Source organism: Urocitellus parryii, chromosome 10 (assembly GCF_045843805.1).
Source record: "Urocitellus parryii isolate mUroPar1 chromosome 10, mUroPar1.hap1, whole genome shotgun sequence".
Taxonomy (NCBI): Eukaryota; Metazoa; Chordata; class Mammalia; order Rodentia; family Sciuridae; genus Urocitellus; species Urocitellus parryii.
This window is the reverse complement of record NC_135540.1, coordinates 105,550,495-105,570,643: the sequence shown is the minus strand read 5'-3', so window position 1 is coordinate 105,570,643 and position 20,149 is coordinate 105,550,495. Positions and strand designations below refer to the sequence as shown.

The following is a 20,149-nucleotide window of genomic DNA, read 5'->3' as shown; positions in this document are numbered from 1 at the left end:
GTCAGAACTGCCACAAGATCACTAGACTGCATTCAGTTGAATAATGGGAGACAACGTTAAGCTAAATTCCATTATCAACATTACCAGGCTGAATGGTTTAGCCCAGGGCTGGCAGACCATAGACACACACTGCTTCATTCCCTCCTCCCCTGCCGCTCTCATTGTCATTGCCAAGGTGCTCTGGATCTCAGAGGTTAGCTCTGAACTTTCCAGCTGCATTTCCAGGCACAGTAGCAGTTGATATTGACCCCTAAGATCAAGCCATTTACTACCCCTAGTTTGACAGTAAGCGGGAGGGATAAGCCGGAAGGGAAGGCATTGCTGTTGCTGGTGCCATGTTGCTGGTCCATGAACAGGACCTTGGAGGTTGTGGAGAAAGCAGAGACCACAAAGGACAGCAGGCAGAGTCACAGTGTTCAAGTGGGGGGCTGGAACGATCCAGGCTATGTGTGCTGGCAGAGCGTGTGCGTGGTGGGGAGGAAAGAAAGGTGAGAGGCTGCTGGGCCAAAAGGATCCAGGGCACTGAACTTGGACAGGTGAGGTGGGACCAGATTATCAAGAGCCTTGACTGTGGAGTTTCTCATGTCTTTATATTACTCTAGGCTGCTTTTCTCAGGAAGGAGGGAGAAGGAAGGAAGGAAAAGAAGGGTAGATTGATCTTGGGGTGGTTTCTTAAGGACGATGGTGTTTTCAGGGTTGTGCCAACGTCCATGAGTTTCCATTTCTGCTACCCCATGGTCTTCTCTGTCTTTGCTGCCTCTGTATCTTGGAAGCAGTGTACTTCAGAGAGGCAGGTGGGAAGCATTAGAAAGCTCTCTGAACTCAAGGTTGGGCCCGTCCTACTTAACCAGCCAGCTCTCTTGGGCTTTTGGATTAGTTTGAATGCTTTTATGCATCTTGACAGGGAAATGGAAGGGGAGGAGGAGGGCTGATTTCAAAGCTCTTTACTTCTAGATTCCCACAATGAGCATTGGCACCGTCAAGGATTCCTCCTGGCAATGAACCTACTGCTAAGACCATACCTCGTGATTCGGGAGAATTACGTAGTCTCTGTTTTGCTTCCTCCCCAGGCCCCAGCCTATTTGTAGAGCTGTCTAAGATGACTGAACGCCCCAACAAAAACGAACATATTTCGTCTGATTTTAATAGAAGCCATCTCTAGAAAAAGCCTCAGTTACATAATTTCTGGAGATATTCAGCATTAGGAGATGAAATTGCTATATATACATTGCATCACAGAGGCCTCAATTTTGAACCAGCTCAGCTCCAAATCTTTCATTGGCTAATTACAAGTGCTTAGCATGATGCAAATGAGCGCATCTCAGAAGGGCAATTATGGGAAATAATAGTAGTAATCATAAATATCAGCTGATGTAGGTGCCATCTGGTTGTATGGCAATGGAACATATTCCGTTTCTCTCACAAACTCACAGCGCATGTGTTGCCTGGTCTGCACATGCGTCCCTAGAGTACCTCTGGGTCCATAGCTTAGGAGGGGTCTATGGTCTGGTTCATGTGCTCTTGTGGGGACAAGGAATATCTCGGGAAAATGAGAATTCATTCATTTATTGGAGATGGCATACGTTTGTGAATGTTGACCTTGCAGATAGGTGGCCGGCACACTCTTCTGTAGTAGAGGGGAAAAAAGTCTTCTTCGTTGCTGTCTCTGTAATCGTCATTAGACCTCTATTTTGTGACAGCTGTAAAAGTCTTTTTGTCTGTATGATCTCCTTCCTGCTATAAACCAGGTGAAATATTCTCAAGCAGCTTCTTTGGTGGTGGTGGTTGATATTTTGAAGCTTGTCGTGTCTTGTTTCATACATGACTACTTCAATTAACCCGATTCCACATGTAAAGAAGTAAAATGTCCCTTCGCTGTTAACTTACTTAAGCCTAAGCCTCAGAACTTCCATATCGTTATAGATAACCCCTTAAACATCCTTAATCTCCACAACTATAAATTACCTTTATTCTTCTTGAGCCACCCATTCACAGACTTACCCCTTAGATCTTGTTACCCCCAAGTCTACCATCTCAAAAGCAAAGAAATATGAGAATGCACTTCTCTTCTGTGTCCTCTGATCCAGTTGAATTTTTCATTCCCATATTAAAATTTTACCTTGTCCTCTGCATTAACTATGCTGTGTGGATCTTGGACCTATGGAGGCTACCAAGCCCCCATCTTCCCTGCCATGTTCAGATCTCAATTCCTTGCCACATCCTGTCCTTCCGAAGGACTTGGCAAAACCATGTCATTAGCCTTTTCTTATCTTAGAAGGATGGGGATCAGTGCCACCATATTTTTTTTATTTTTATTTTTTTAGTTGTCAATGGACTTTATTTTATTTATTTATATTCAGTGCTGAGAGTTGAACCCAGTGCCTCACACATGCTAGGCAAGTGCTCTACCACTGAGCCACAACCCCAGCCCACCACCATATATTGATGCTATGCAGTGGCAGACACACTTGTCACTCCCCTTGGCAATCTACCCAGGTATATTCCTGGTCAGTCCCTCTTCCCTCTCTCTCAGTAGTCACTTACCCTCAGTCCTCTGCCTCGTCTCCATGCATGGCTCCTCAAGGTATGGGCCCTGGATGCCAATCAACCTCATCCACATGTCCTAGTCCTTTCCATGCCCAGAATAGCAGCCCCCTTGCCCTAGGAACACCATGTTAGCTGAAGCACTCCCCGTCCCCATTGCCAAGTCCCCATTGCCACAGGGAAACTGTTTGCTAAGCATACTGCCCGCTCCACCCTTTGCTCACTCTGCCCCAAGAGTCCCTGACTGGTAACACAGGGAAAAGCAACTGGGCAAGCTTGGTTTTGCTCCTCCTCTTTCTGTCCGGGAAGTGCTCCTGAGTTTTCCCCTGTTGCTCCAGGGACTGCGTCTTTCCTGTTGGGAAGCTGCCTTGCCAGAGCTGCCCAGTTGGGAGCCGTCTAGCTCTGCTTCCTCGTTCCATGCTGATTCTCCAATTTAACCATTAGCATTTTGAAGGTGATATTTTGGCCTCTATAATCACCCTTCTAAATTTTCCTCAACCCAGATGGAAAAGAGGGGTGGTGTTCATTGGGGTTCCCCTGGGCTGCCTCTAAAACCTGATTGTGGCTCCCATAACAACCAGGCTGTCTCTTCTAGGCTCCTTCCCAAGCAGCACCATGGTGACAGCGTTCATTTATCATTGCCTGAATAGTCATCATGCACTTTGCCTCTTACCTTACTGAATCTTGGCAGAAATCCCATGGACTGTGTTATTAACAGAAGAAGAAGTTGGCTCTCTGAGAGGTACAGTGACTTGTCCTCATGTCTGGCTGGTTCCAGACAGATGTGAGGTTCTCTCCTGGCTGTTAGGAGTACAGTCTGTGCAACTCCTGCTCCATCTCAGAGCTCGATTCTGTTGCCCTCTCCTCTGTGGAACCTGCCTGACTTCCCCTCACAGATATTGGTGCCTGTTCTGTGCTCCCGGCAAACTCCACTTGAGCAATTATTTGACTGCTTCTAGTTTTTTAAAGACTTTCTCCTCTCTCGACTGCAGAGTAAGGAGAATAACTTCTTCTGTCATCTTGGGCTTAGTTCAATACCTGGAAGGGACATTGGAGGACTTCAACAAATTTCAGTTCAAAGGACTAGAGATGGAAGGCTGGGGATGTAGCTCCATGGTAAAGTGCTTGCCTAGCATGCAAGAGACCCTGGGTTTAATTCCAGTACCATAATAAATAAAAAAGACAAACAAACAAATAATAAAGAACTAAAGATGAATACCAAAGAAAAAAAATGAAGGAAATACACATAGTTACATTAAATCCTGGGTCTTTTCCCAGGAATCAAGACTTATATGTTTTGGGACGGGAGCTATCACATTTAATTCTCACAGTTACACACGATAATCCCAATATTATTCACACATTCACTCACTTAAGCAACAAATGTATTAATTGCCTCCAATATGCTAGTTGGTGTCAAGGATAAAAGAATTTGACTTTAAGGAATTTATTTCATAGTCAAGATATTTATAGACAAATGAAATGCAAGGTGGAGATTACCATGACAGAGGAAGGTTGCAGATGCAGTTACAGGAGACAGGGGACCAGCTTGCTTCTTCTAATTCAAGATTCCAAATTGTTAAAAAGCACTTGCCTGAGATCACCCACCAAGTCCATGGCAGAGCTAACGTTTGAGCATAGGCTGCTAGGTGGTAGATCCAGTCATCTTCCCAGGTCCCCAAACAGTCTTGCCTTGATCCTTAGTCATGTAGGGCCACAAGGAGAAGAAGGCTCATGAAAAGAAGGACCTCTACCTTCTTCTGGTTTTGAAAGTTCATCACCCCAAAAGATCTAAACTTTTTAGGGTATCATGGTTCACACTAATGTTAGAGGCAGGTTCTCTGAGTAGGTACAAAGACCAGCTAGGTCATAACTTTGGTTTCTATTTTCATGTCCACAGTCAGGGTTGGCTGGCTCCTTGAAAAGGCTTTGAAAAATTTCTGGGCTGTGCGGTGACAGTAACAACTGAATACTGAGATGAATTTAAAGTCCTTTAAGGTAGAGTTGGCATCTCAGTAGACCTTTTTTTTTTAAAAGATGCACACTTGAAGCATTAAAAGTTTAAAAGCGTTATTATAATCCCCATCCCTTTTCATTCTACTTTGGTATGTTCAGTCTTCAGTAGAAAATAACAAATTGCTATATTTTTATGTCAACCATCCATACACCCTCTGGGCTTTATGCTGTTTAGTAGAGGACTCTGTTCAGGTTTAAAAGCACAAGTCTCCAAACATTTTCCCAAGGGGGTTGAAAATTCATAAAGTGACTTAAGGACACATACACACAAGAAATGTCCCCAAAGGGAATGTAGTGGAAAGGGTAAAAGCAAGATAGGAACTGCGTTGCTGGATCACGTGGGGGTGAGACGTTCAGGAGAAGCCAGCTTTCTGGGTGGGGAAGTGTATTCCTTCCAGTGAACTTTCACTTCCATGCAAGAAAGGGCAGGGCCTCCAAGAAAACACACATTGTTACATTAAATCCTGAGACTTTTCTCAGGAATCAGGACCCATATGTTTTGGGACAGGAGCTATTACATTTAATTTTCAGAGAGCCCATCTCCATGGTCCTCCTGAGTGGAAGAATCGAAGAAAGAGAGAATCATGAAAACCACTCACCAGTAGTGGGTAGATGGCCCCTCAGTCAGCTTCTGAGCAACAGGGTCTCTGCAAAGGGAAGCTCATTTGACTTTTCTCCAGTCATGAGGCATGAAAACACTCCTTTTCTAATTTGGACAATTACACTGGATGGAGTGACCTCTCTTCTCAGCCCTTTTAGAGCTGAATTCTTCACTGCCAAGGAGAACCCCAATAAACAGGTGCTAATCCATGGTGAGGTGCTCAAGGCAAACAAGGTTAGGTCTCTTGGTAGCCATTAAGCCACAGCAACATGGAACAGTGGGTGTGGACTCAGGGAGGGCTTGTCCGTCTGTTTCTGATAACTCTGGGCCCAGAAGTAGCTATCTCCTCCCAGTATGGAAGCTGAACTTCCAGTCCAGAGCTTACATTATCACCAAGTAATGAATACTTTCCTTGCAACTGTCCTTAGTCCATTATAAGAGTGTGGGGTATTATTATAATGTACCTTCTCTGGAGTCCCCCGTTATTGAGTAGCTCAACTAGTGTTGACTTTCACTGTAGTCAAGGGACCACAGTATAGGTGAGAGAGCAGAAGCTAGTTCCTTCTGGGATATCAGAATACCAGAGAAGCAGCTTGTATTTTGTATTGAAATCCATTCAGCTTGGACCACTGATAGCATATGGAGGGTTAAGAGCTAGGTGCAGTGTTATTAACCAGTACAGATAGTACAGGCCCCAGATCTCCAAGTTCCCTGTTTGTCATGTCTTAATTTGAGCCTTTGTCGGTATCAGTGCCAGCCATCGTCCAGGGTGACCAGACTGGTTCTTCCGGCTGCAGCCTTCCCCCTAAGATAGCACAGTCCCCCCCTCAACCACTTTCTCTTAGTCTGCCTAGGAGGTGGACTGGAAGGACAACCCTGATGAGTCCCGCCCCAGCTGTACTCACGCCCCCAGATTGAGTGACTCTCACTGAGATGCCTCCCCAGGGTGACCAGTCCTTCTGAGTGATTAGGCTGCACCTGAACATATACTGTTCCGTCGGTTCACCCACAACTCACAGCAGTTGTGAGTACACATGAGTGTGGCAGCAAGCAGGGGGGTCCTTACTCTTCAGTGCCATGTGGCCAAGGGGTTTTGGCAGAGAGGACAGCAGTTATGCTAAGGACGTCCCCTCCTCATCTCAGTTTCACACACCAACTCCTTGGAGCCCCAAGTTGGGAGAAGGTCGGTGAGGTTCCTGGTTTGCCTTCAACTCGTCTCAAGGTAGCATCTTCTCTGGAATGAGGAACCAGGAACTGCAGACCAGGGTCACTGACAGGCCGGTCCCTACTGACAGTCATACGAAAGCCAGTCTCTCGAAGCTGGGTACCACTGTTTCTGCCTGTCTCTCACACCCGTGCCCACGAGTCCTCCCACTCTGTGGAATCTGTAAACAGGCTGCGCTCTTCACCCCTGCTTGACTGGCTGCCACCTCCCATGAGCATCGTTGTCCTCCCTGGGAGAAGATCACACGAGGTTTCATAGAATAGCAAAAGTGGCTCCTCATCACGAAGCCTTAGAATCCTACTGATGGGATAGAGTAAGACATGGAAACTGGGGTCTATCGATGCTCCTGCCCAAAGCACTGTGAGACATTCCCCTCCACAGTGTCATGGGGATTGGGGCCAAAGGTAGCCAGTGAGCCCTGCTGCCTGTGATCTAGACACCACCCTAGGATTAGTCCAGGTCCCTTGAGCAGCAGACACCTTCAGGAGATAAAAGACCTATGACTTGATTAGGGGAAATAACCTGTATGAGCGCCCTGGGTTATGGCGTGAGAATGGCTGGAAGAGCTGTCAGACTGCAATTCAAAGCCAAGGCCAGTGAAGGAGGAAGAGGAAAGGTTGGGTGGAAGTGTGCTTGGGCCACAGGGCTTTCAGATCTACCCCTGATAGATCATCTGGCTCTATTTCCAAGCCAGCTAAACCTGAAAGTCTAGAAAGTTGATAGCTTTCTTGCTTTTTCGAGTGTGCCTTAGCACTGGCAGTGCGTATGAAGCTCCGAATCTGCTTTTGAGACTGAAAAGAAAAGGAAAACAGGCAAAAAATTAGCAGAGACAATGAGAGGACTCATCACTTGTCACTTTTTTCTGTAAAAAGGTCCTTTCCAGTTGTAAAATGCTAAAATCAAATGATGCTCTGATCAACAAAAATCTTAACGATCAAAGAAAACATTTTTCCAATAGGGGAAGCACAGCCATGTCACAGTGTCAAGGCTGCCCCTGAGCCAGCCCTGGCCTTGACACTGCCAGACAAAACTGACAATTCTTCAAGATGGCAATGGTGCAGAAACAAGGGGAGCTGCCCAAATCTACTTGTAGTTTCATGAATTTGATGGAGAATAATTTACCCAATTGATGCTAAGTCCATTTGAAGTTGATGCTAAGCTGCTGATCTTTGTTCTACCCTTCATAGGAAAAAAATATTATTCTTTCCCCACTGACACACTAAATGTACACTAGAAGCTAAAGCTGCACTCTATATTTGTCTTCTTATCACGAGTATGTACTTCCTGCACTGGATGATGTTTGAAGAAAGAAGAACTGAGACCAAATGAGAAGTGACATGTCTTTAAAGTCCTTATCCTTACAAGATGCTTGAAGTAAAGGGGCTGCTTAAGGAAAATCAGTGAATCCTCTAGACTTAAATGCTAGATGAACAAGAAGCAGAACTGGCAGAGCCCATGCTGAGGTGGGAGTATAGAGGCAGGAAGGAGGAAAAGGAAATAGCCCAGGAACTCACTGAAACTGTAGTGAAGATTCTGAATTTCCTAGGTGGTGGTATTGGGGGTCAGGCCAAGTTTTAACCAGACCTCAAAGGGTATGCAAGGTCATATCTAATGTCTGGAATATACTTAGGCTCCGTTTATTTGTTTCTTGTAACCAAAAATCAATTATGATACCAGCCCAAAGTGAGAGACAGACTAAATTGTCTTTTATGTAATGAACTAGAAGGCAAATCCCCCACGTCTAAGGATTTGTGCTCATGTTTGATTGGGAATTAGCCTTTTGGGTGGGAATGGCAGGTTACAGGCTAAGAAGAGAGGGTGCTGGGGCAGGAAACTGGAATAGAGGCTGCTATGCATGCACCAGATTCCAGGAGTGACATGCTACCTTATGTGCCTCTGAATTCCCCTTCCAGATTAATGGAGAGGTCAAGTTTGTGATGTAAGTTTGTTTCTTCTCTCTTGCCTGGTATTGGCTCCACCCACCTCACTCCGACACAAACTATCATTGGGTCCTGCATTCTCCCTTTGGTTATCCTACACCTTATGTTGCACCTTGGTCCCTTTCATAAGCTGTTTTCAGTTACCTGACAAGGGCACCTGCTTCCTGCCCAGCTGGAGACACTGGCTCAAAAACACACCCAGTCCTCTTTCCTCTGTGCCCAGGGCTTATAGGGAAAGCTAAAAATCCTGCTCCTTTTGTGGCCAGAAAGTGTATAGATAAGATTAGAATCCGGAGAAAACTCAAATAATGGTCAAACCACTGAAATCATTGTATCAAAATAAAAATATAAAAATAAGATAAAATAAATAATAAATTAAAGAGAAGAAATAAAATTAGGTACGGTTGTCCCTTGGTAACCAAGGAGGCTTGGTTCCAGGACCTCCTACAGATACCAAAATCCATTATATGATGTCAAATCCCTTATATAAGATGTTGAAGTATTTGCACATAACCTACCTACATCTTCTTCTATACTTTAAATCATCTCTAGTTAACTTATAATACCTAGGACAAAGTAAATGCTACGTAAATAGTTGTTATACTGTATTTAGGGAATAATGACATAAATGTGTGTACATACATTGTTATGGTTTGGATATGTAGCTTCCCCTAAAAATCTCATGTGTGAGACAATGCAAGAATATTCAGAGGTGAAATGTTTGGGTTATGAGAGCATTTACCCAATCAGTGAATTAATCCCTTGATAGGAATTAACTGAGTGGTTCCTGTGGCTGGAGGAGGTAGGTCATTGGGGACATGACTTTGGGGTGCACATTTGATGAGCTGAGCTTAGTTTCTCTGCTTTCTGATCATCATGTGAGCCGCTTCCCTCCACCACCCTTTTTCACCATGGTGTTCTGCCTCACCTCAAGCCCAGAGCAACGGAGCCCTGAAGATACTTTTCTTCCTCTACAATTGTTCTTCTCAGGTCTTTTAGTCATGGCAGTGAAAAAGCTGACTAAAACATACATAGTTGGTACAGACTTAATTTTTTTTGAACATTTTCAATCCGAAGTTGATGGAATCTGTGACTTTAGAACCTGCAGCTACGGAGGGCCAGCCGCACATCCACCATGGAGTAGTGCCCCAGAGAACATGGCCTTGCCTCCCTCCAGCACTGTGCATCTGTAGCTAGGTTACCAGTGACATTGCTAAAGCCGAATCCAATGGTGGTTGTCAGTCTTAATCTACTGCTTTCTCTTGCACCCCACTCCAGCCACACTTGCTTCCTTGCTCTTCCCTGCACATGTGAGACACACCCCCACCATAAGACTTGGTAATGCCTGTTATTTCTGCCTAGACTACTCTTCTCTAGATGCCCACGTAGCTACTCCCTTTTGTCCTTCACTTTTATTCAACAGGGCCTGTCATGACGATGTATAACTGCAACCTACTCTCTTATATGCTAGTGCCATGTACCCTACTCAACTCTTCTTTTTCTCCTCAGCAGTTAGCACTTGTAATACACCATGTTAACTGCTTCTTGGTTATGGGTATTGTTTATCACTGGCCTCCTCTCACCCAATTTCTTGAGATCAGGTGTCTTTGTTTGACCCACCAATGCCTAGACTAGAATGTAGAACAAAGTAAGTGTTCAATTAATATTTTTTGAATAAGGAAATAGCAGAGACTTTCCTATTATACTGAAACACACAATTTAACTGCATGCTGTTAATACGATGAAATAAGCTGAAATAAGCGTACAGACTTAATAACGAGAAGAGGCACATGAAGAGGTAAAGAGATCTGAAATATAAAATTAACATCAGCAAAAATGGTATTTAAGTGCTGAGAGCCATAGCCAAGTAGGAATGATGCATGGCATTTTTGGTTGAAAGGTGACCCCAGCAAGCCATTGAGATGATAATGATTATATTAAGATGGGCATTCACTTGGAGATTAGACCCCTGCTGTCTGCCTTGGCCTGCTACTTTGGAGCTCTCGGGACTCAGGAGAGTTCCCATTGGTTGGGGAGTGCGGTAGGAGGGAATTCCGGAGGAGGGATTTCCTGTTGGAGTAGTGTGTCCCGGGAGGAGCCACGTGTTGAGGTGTTCCACATTTTTCCCCGGGAGCGTGTGTGGAGTGCGCTGGTGGAGTTCAGAAATAAAGTTTGTTCCTGCTTGAGTGGCTTGTGATTTTGTGCCCAGCCAGACTGTGGCATTTAAGCGTAAAATCATTCAACAGAATAAAAAGAATAAAAAGAAGATATTTGGGCAGGACAAAGGACACTTTTTAATAAAGAAGATATAATGATCATAAAACTGTGTGCATCAAACACCAAACATCTAAGAGGAAATCATGAACTCAAATCGAATTCCATGCCATGTATGAGTTTGTCAGGACGAACTCAACTACTATGTACAACTATAAAGCTCTAATAAAAATAAATAAATGAGTAAACAAATGTACCTGGAGCATAAAAACTCACCAATGTTGTATATTAGATCTCTAGACTCGTTCGCCCTACCTGTAGAAACAAAAACTATTAGAAATATAATAACAGCTTGATTTTTAAAAAGTATAATTAGAATGTCATTAGAATAAACCTGAAGCTGTGAGCAGGAGATTAGATAAGACAGAGATACGCAAAATTAATGGAAGGCAATTGAATTATCTATGAAATGTTGAAAGAATATGAAAATAATTTAGAATCAAATCAAGTAGCAAAAAGATGAGTTGAATCTAAAAAGTGATAAAACAACATCCCTCTCCCCAAACCCTGTGGTTTTCCCACTCCTCAGAGAATTGTGGGAGAATACAGGAGACCCAGATCACAAAATCATGAGATTTAGTGTCCCCATTAGTATATGGAGAACAAGCTGCCAGGTCAGCTAAGTGCCATACCTAGAATGAGCATGGCATCAATTCTCCCATATTCTAGTGACCAAAGGAGTCACAAAGACCACCAGATTTAGAGTGATGGAGAAAGACTCTACTTTTAGGTGGGGAGTGGCACAGACTCCTGACAGAGTGTGAGGGATGGGAAGAGTGGTATGGTACTCACTTGAAAAATACAATCTACTGCAACAGATTATTAGAACACTTAAAAATAAATTTCAACACATTATCATTTTAATTTGTATAAGTTTAAGGTGCACAACCGTAATGTTTTGATATATATATATGCCTAGTGAAGTGTTATGGTTTAGATGTGGTGTCCCCCAAAAGCTCACATGTGAGACAGTGCAAGAAGGTTCAGAGGACAAAGGACTGGATTGTGAGGTCTTAACCCAATCAGTGATTTAGTCCCCTGACAGGGATTAAGTGAGTGGTAACTGAAGTGGCTGGGTTAGCTGGAGGAGGTGAGAATTGGGGGCGTGGCTTTGTGGTATATATTTGTAGCTGGAGAGTGGAGTCTCTCTTTCCCTGCTTCTGGATGATGGTGTGAGCTGCTTTCTCTGCCACACTCTTCTGCCATGATGTTCTGCCTCACCTTGAGCCCTGAGGAATGGAGCCTGCCTTCAATGGACTGAGACCTCTGAAACCGTGAGCCCTTCAATAAACCTTTTCTCCTTTACAGTTGTTCTGGTTGGGTCTTTTATTCATAGCAGGAAAAAAAGCTGATTAAACCATGAAGGAATTATTACAGTTAAGTGTGTGTGTGGTACAAGTACCTAAAATATACTCAGCAAATTTACAGTATACAATACACTATTATTAATTACAGTCCTTATGTTGTATATTAAATCTCTAGACTCATTCATCCTACAGAACTACAACTTTGTACTCCTTGACTTACATCTCTTCCTGCTCCTCCTCACCCACACCTGTTACTCATTCTACTCAGTTTCCATGTATTCAATTTTTTTTTAAGATTCCATATATAAGTGAGATCACACAGTATTTTTTTTTCTGACATTTCACTTAGCATAATGTTCTCCAATTTCATTCTTGTTGATGCAGATGTCAGGGTGTGTGTGTGTGTGTGTGTGTGTGTGTGTGTGTGTGTATACCACAATTCCTTTATTCATTCATCAAGCAATGGATACTTTGGTTGTTTCCATACTGTGACTTCATGAACAAAGCTGCCATTAACATGGACATCAGATAAATTTATCAGGTGATGACTTCATTTTCTTTAGATACAACCCCAGGGAAAGGATAGCTGGGTCATATGATAGTTCTGTTCTTTATTTCTTTCGCTTTTTTTTTTTTTTTGAGGAGCCTCCATAATATTTTCCATAACAGTTGAACCAATCTACCTTCCCATTCACAAGGTAGCAGGGCTCCCTTCTCTCTGCACCCTCCCTAACACTGTTATCCCTTGTCTTCTTGGTAACAGCCATCTAACAGGTGTGAGGTGACCTCTCATTGTGGCTTTGATTCTTTTCCATGATGATGGGTGATGTTAAGCACCCTGTGACCATTTTTATGTCTTATTTGGAGAAATGTCTATTCAGGCACTTTGTCCATTTAATAAGTCAGATTTGTTTGTTTGCTTTTTGCTATTGTGTTGTGTGAGTCCCTTACATGTTTTAGATGTTAGCCCCTCATCAGACACATGGGCCATAAATGTTTCTCCCCATCCACAAGCTCCCTTTTCAGTTGGTTCATTGTTTCCTTTGCTGTGCAGAAGCTTTTTAGTTTGGTGTTGTTCCATTTGTTTATTTTTGCTTTTGTTGCCTGTGTTTTTGTTATTCTATAAAAAAAAATCATGTATACATGAAGACCAATGTCAAGGGGCTTCTGTTTTCTTTCAGGTGTGTCATTGTTTCAGAACTTGTAGTAGACCTATAATTAATTTTGAATTGACTTTTGTGTAAGGTATGAGTTAAGAGGCCAATTTTATTTATTTATTTATTTTTGCATGTGGATATTCAGTTTTCCTAGCACCATTTATTGAAGAAAATATTCTTTCTACATTGTATCTATCATCTTGGTGCCCCTGTTGAAAATTAGTTGACCAAATATGCTTGGGTTTATTTCTGGGCTCCATACACTGTGGGTCTTTTTTTTCAAGAAAACTAGTAAAATACTGTGATATATTAACTTTATATCACATAATTGATAGTGTAGTTAAACATGTTAAAGAGATTTCATAACTAGGTTGTAAAATTTCCCTTAAAAAAGATCATATTTTCTGCTAGATTATAAATTTAATATCTTTAAATTTAAAAGCTAAGTAGGTATTTCCTCTTAGGATGCAAAAAGCTGGATGAAGCCTCACTAACACCACTGTACAGAAATAGCCATTGTTGATACACTTCAGAATTTGAAAGCAGTTCAGAGAAGGTGAGTTGCAGGATGGAAAAGGAGCATGCAGGATAATCTACAAAATCATAATTTTTCTTGGGTTCATTAGAGAGCTGAGACTGTAGGAGCAAGTAGCCTGAAATCTAAGGAAAATTCCAACATGCAAACTAGTTTACCCAAAGCTGTGCATGAGAGGAGAACAGATGTGCCGGGCATGGTGGCGCACACCTGTAGTCCTAGCGGCTCAGGAGGCTGGGGCAGGAGGATCACAAGTTTAAAGCCAGCCTTAGCAACAGTGAGGTGCTAAGCAACTCAGTGAGACCCTATCTTTAAATAAAGTACAAAATAGGGCTGGGGATGTGGCTCAGTGGCATGGCAGAGCACCCCTGAGTTCAATACCTGGTACCAAAAAAGAAAAAAAAAAAGAGGAGAAGAGATGTGCTATAAAAGCAGGTATGAAAAACTAGTAATGAGCTTCTGAAGCTAAGTTTAGAAACTCTAGAGCCCCAATTACAAGGGGAAGTCACATCCACATACAAGCTCTTCTCATAACAGAAGACATCAAGCCAAAATTTATCATTGATTCGCTGAACTTTTTTTTTTTTTTCTTTTTTCCTATAGGGTATTGAACCCAGGGGCACTTAACCACTGAGCCTCATCCCAACCCTTTTTTATTTTTTTATTTAAAGACAGAGTCTTGCTAAGTTGCTTAGGTTCTCACTAAATTGCTGAGACTGGCTTTGAACTTGTGATCCTCCTGCCTCAGCCTCCCAAGCCACTGGGATTACAGACGTATCCCACCATGCCTGACCCAATTCACTGAAATTCTGAGAGAATACCACGCAGGATAAATCCCTGCCTCTCTACCTCATGAAAAACAATATTCTTAGACACATCACATTTAAACTGTTGAAAACCAAAAATGAAGAAAGAAGATAGATGGCAATCAGAGGAACAAAAATAGCAGATTTGTCAAACTATCAAAGTCAAAATACCATGTAAGAACATCTTTGAAGTGTTGAAGGGGAGGAAAACTGTCAACCCCAATTCTGCACTCAGTGAAATAGTCTTTCAAATAGGAATGGAAATGAAGGCCTTTTCAGACATGGACTGAGAGTATTTGTTATCATCAGACATGAGTTACAAGAAATCTTCAGGGAAGTAGTTCAGGCAGAAGGAATGTGCTATCAGACAGAAACCTAGATCTACATAAAGAAATGAAGGACACTAGAAATGGTAAAAATGAATGGACTGCCGAACTCAGATCGCTTAACATACTTGGGAGTACTTTACTCCAGACTGATGACACAGGACAATTCATCTTCCCCAAACTGCTTTCAAAGATCTAAAGTGTACCAACAATGGCTACTTATGTACAACTTGGCAGAAGATCTCTCAGTCAAGCAAGAGTGGGGCTGAATTTACTGAAGAACAAAAGGGTGGTCAAGTGGAAGAAAATACATAGTGAAGGTAAGAAAAACTCATTGAAGTTAGAGGAGCATTGAAAAATCTATTTTAAGAAAAAGAGATAAGGAAGAACTAAATTTTACAATTTATAATTTTAACAACTTAAAATGTAATTAAAAATAATATGTTTTAATCTACAAGCCATCCTTGAACACACCAAAAAAATTTCAGTGACTCAATATATCTCTTTGGACTGTGTTGGAATGTTCTGGAGAAAGAAAAAAAAGAGAAGGAATTGACTAATTCTTTTTACTTATTTAGTAATTACATAGCACCTTCCATGTGCTAATTCCTATTCTAAACATCTTACGAATATTAAATAATTTAATGCTCACAATGACCCCATGAGGCAGATACTATTTTTATATATTTACAGATGTGCTCAAGGTCATGTATAAAGTCAAGATTTGAAAGTAAACGCTTTCTATGAAGTCTTACTTTTTGTTTGTGTATTTAAGATGAGGCTTTTGCTAGCTGCTCAAGCTGGCCTCAAACCTGTAGGCTCAAACAATCCTTTGGCTTCAGCCTCCCAGGTAGGTTAGATTTTTATTTTAACCTATGTGCCGTGCTTCTTCCCACACATGACAAATAAGTAAACTCCCGTATTCCTGCTACAAAATTTGCATCATTTTCTACATATCCACAGAGCATTTAAAAAGACTGACCATGTACATGACTATAACGAAAATGCAGCAATTCCAAATTTGCAAGCCAAATTACATACCAAAGAAAAGTGTGAAGACCTCAGTTTATGTTATGTAATCAAAATTCCATAAGTAAGAAAAAAATTTTAAAGTTGACAAAAATAAATTGAAAGTTAAATACTTCAAAAACATTCAGCTCAAAGAGGAAATATAGAAATTACTGATAATTTCAAAAACCATATAAAAGAGAACTTTGTAACATTCTCTAGGAATCTGCGAACGTTCTAAAAAATTCTATAACCCAAGTGCTTGCCTATGGAAAACTTCAGATGAGAATTAAACTAAATCCCCATCCTAAAAAATCAGAAAAAAATAAGAATGATCGATAAAGGTAAAAGCTTAAATTAATGAAACAGGAATCAGAACATGTAGTAGAATATATGAATACATTTAAAATTTTTTATATAAAAACATCTAAACATGTATACATATCTGTAAATAGGCTTAACTTTTTAAAAAGGGGGAAAAAGCAAAATTATAAATGATCAGGAAGCAGAAAGAACAGATATTAAAATGACTAAGGGTATTAAAAATAATAAAATATTAAACTATGACAACGAACTTGAAAACTGGAATAAACATTGGAAAAGAAGAAGTAAAACTATTTACATTTGCAGATGATATGATTGTAAACCTAGAAAACCCAAAGGAATCTAGTAAAAACGTCATTAGTCCTTCTCTACTCTAGAAATTAGGGGTGGAAAAATGTTTTTAAAATGATGAAAACCAAAAAAAATCCCTGTGAAGTGCTTACAAATAGATGCAATAAGAAGGAAATTAACAACAATAACTTATTCCCCTTATGTGCAAAAAGGAAAATGAAGAAATGGAAAGAGGTACTATAATCTTGGATGGGAAGACTCATTGTCATAAAAGTATTAGGTTCCTCAAATTGTATGTGTGTTTCATTAAAAATGACAAGATATGTTTTTGGTTTATTCATTTGCTTTTGGTAATTGGATAAAGTGACCTTGAACTGTTAGAGAAAAAAATTAAATACCAAAGAAAAAGACAAGTAAGCTTGGAAAAATAACTAGAGATGGGCAGGGGACTTGCTTAGAAGTTATTAGAACCTTTATAAAGCCACTGTATTATAGTAAGTGTCTTTTTAGATTCCAATTTTATCGCATATTCAATGATGTTGTACAAATATACGAGTGAAAGGAAATCTAGTAAATTATATGTACTATATGGAGGCAGAAAAAATCTTCCTAATCAAAACTCTGGGAGAAAAGACAGTTATGTTCAACTATAAAAATTATAGCTTTTTCTGTAAAAATAACATAAGCTACAATAGACCACAACAGATTTGAATAAAATATATGTAATCCAGATAACATGTGTTCGCTTTGGCAGCACATATACTAAACTTGTTTTGCAGATAATAGCAGTGATACACGATAAATAATAATTTGATAATAATATACAATGATTCACTATAATTTGACAAGAGAAACAAGAAAGAAAATAGAAAAATGAGCAAAGGATATGCATAGGCAACACCTAGGAAACCAAATCCAAAGTGACCAAGATACAGGGGAAGGTTGGTTGGTGTTTTTGTTTGCTTGTTGTTTTTTTCTTTTCTTTTCTTTCTTTCTTTCTTTCTTTCTTTCTTTCTTTCTTTCTTTCTTTCTTTCTTTCTTTCTTTCTTTCTTTCTTTCTTTCTTTCTTTCTTTCTTTCTTTTTTGCAAACAGCTTGTAAAAGCTAGAAAATACCTCCAGTAATAGATTCTATATGATACAACAATATGGTCATTGGAAAGAATGAATTAGCATTTGCTGGTTGACAGGAAGAATTTCAGAAGGTATTGCTTGCTGATAGGGTGCACCACGCAGAGGAAATGTATACTCTGGCGTTATTTTTGTGAACTAGACAATGATCAGAAAGCACATGAGTGTGTCTGTGCTTGTATGTGTCCATATACCATTATAGAGCCGTGGGCAGAAATAGGCAATATACTCACTAGACTATTAAATGGGTCTGGGTAGGTGGTGGGTTGGGACTTGAAATGTGAGGAAGACAAGAGGAACCCCCAAATCAAAGTGAAAATAAAAAGATAAAAGGGAAAGTAAACAAATGAAAAGACCACCCATGCCTGCCTGGACTCACGTACCTGTGCTTGAATTGATCATGCACCTGCATTTATGAAAATATATGAAAACATACAGAAATGACTCGGCTGGTTCAAGGGACTCTAACAGACAGCTTATTCAGTTCCGGGAAATTTTCAGTTGCATTTGTAACCCTGAGCCCCACATTCTTCAGGAAAGAATTTCTGACTGTGGGATTCTGATACTTTATTCTGAGACTTTCCCTCCCATGACTCGGTGTTTCGTCCTGGACAGAGCACTGAGGAAGGCATCTGACACCCCTCTGGAAGTGGGTGTCCTTTTGGGTTTTCCACTTCTGCCCCTTCTTGTCCACACTTGCTTTTATGAAGTGACCCTCGTGTTAACCTTTCTAGGCAGAGCAAGGCAGGCCATGGCAGGCATGTTTTCTAAGAGTATCAGACTGCGGTTCTTCTTTGTGCACACTGGAGGGGAGGGGCTCCACAGGAGGCACCTGGGAAAGTGACCCATTGCTTGTTGGGCTAGAGATTTCAGATTTTTAGAGTGGTTTAAATTGTGAAATTCTTCAGGGTCAAATTGAAGTAAAACACAAGAAGCCAAGAACCCTAACTGGAGATCCCTTTAGTCAGCCCATGCTGTTTGCAGCTCGGGAGTCCATCTCCTCCTGGATGCCGACAGAATGTTCGCTGGGTCCACATTCCAGGCTCCCACCCCTCCTCCTCCAGCCTCCTTGTGGTGGAGCAATTTCCTTCACTTCAAAGGAAGCTCCAGGTGCTGGGAAGAGTCCAGGGGTGTGGCCCAGCCTCAGAATCTGGCTCCCTCTCTTTACTGAGACATGTATCCTCTTCCTTTCATCCCAAGTTGACTTTCGGAGCTATTCCTAAATGCATGGGTCTGCTTTTGAACTCTGAGAGTGAGAAAGAAATGTAGTTCTCCTTAAGTTATTGACTCTCGTTTTGTCATGACACTTCAAATTAGGTAACTGCAGAAAAAACCTGGAGGGATAATTACGCATGTCACTAAAGAGAAAATGCCACAACGGAAAGGGTAATAAGTAGGGTGTGGGAGATTTAGTGTAACACCTGGTGGTTTGTTGTGCAGCGATGGTTAACTGACACTGTGTCCACCCCTTAGCAATGCAACGCGTCTTTCCTCAACTAAAGGTGGGACTTCTGACTACAGGGGCTGCTGTTGGGACAGTGGGAATTCCAGAAGCTTTGCATCTTCCACTCCTGCCCTCTTGAGACCTTGAGATTACCAAACTGTAAAGACGCTCAGCCTAACCTACGGGTGAATGAGTAATCTTAGGAAGAGAACTGAGGCTCTAGCCAACCGCCAACACCAACTCCCAGACTCGGGTAAGGCCATCTTGGACTTTCCTCTGTGGTGATCACAGGCAAAACCTTTAGCTCAGCAACCTGCAGAATTGTGCCAAATAATGAATGATAGTTATTTGAAGGCATAGAGTTTTGAAGTAGTTTGTAAAATAGCAACACCTGATTATTACAGGGGCGTGAGCATCTTAATTTAGTATCTTTATTTTTCTAGTTTTCCGTGTAAAATGAAGCACATTTTCTATTTTTTTTCCCCCTGAGATTTTTCTTAGAAATCTAGGAAAACACATTCCCTACCCGGTCACAAATAATTCCTTTGTACTGTACACTGCAAAGCTCGCAGGAGACGGAAAATTTGCAAAGGCAGACACAGCATCTCATTTCTGCTCTTGCTGTCCCGTTCCCTGGGCAGCAGTGTGCGGCAGTGGGAGGTCAGCATATGTGGACCAAATTAAGCATTTCACATGACACCTGTGTTGCTTTCATCCCATTTCCTGGGTACTTGAATGTGTCACAAAATGGTCTGGTTGTTTAGCTTACCTGGCCAGCTCTGCAGATGTTCCCTGTTGCCTCACTTCTCTATATCCATGGCTCTCTAAGGACCCAGCCTGGAAAAAGAGAACATTTTTTTTCAGTTAGTGGAGAACTGAGCTCATTAATCAAGAGAATAGTGGTTGTAGTAAGATGAGTGGTAGCAGCTAACATTTGTTAAAACCTGATACATATGCTGGTTGCTATGCCATTCATTTTGCATGAATTAGCTAATTTAGTCAATTAGTTCTTTGTCATTTCCATGAGGACACTGAGGCACAGATGGGTGAATTGATTCTTACTGTTAACAGGCAAAGCCTCAGCTCTTAGCAAACACTCTGGCTCTAAGTGTAGATCGCTGTGAAGATACAGAGGTTTAAACTAAAATAGTCACTTATAAAAGTCCCCCGGCTAAAATCACCCATGTTACAATCTCTTAAACTTTTGAATGTCATATGTACT

The 20,149-nt window shown here is 41.4% G+C and overlaps 1 protein-coding gene across 2 annotated transcripts in view; it reads right to left on the bottom strand.

Annotated features, from left to right (window-relative positions):
• Positions 1–20,149, bottom strand: part of Lnx1 (ligand of numb-protein X 1) — a 166,319-nt gene that overhangs the window by 114,398 nt on the left and 31,772 nt on the right. The window contains exon 2 of one of the 2 annotated variants that reach the window (XM_077803569.1): positions 19,697–19,764. The gene's annotated coding sequence lies outside the window, so the exon portion shown is untranslated. Of the gene's footprint in view, positions 1–10,816; positions 10,832–19,696; positions 19,765–20,149 lie in introns of those variants that run through there. The other variant, XM_026385427.2, reaches the window with a different exon arrangement.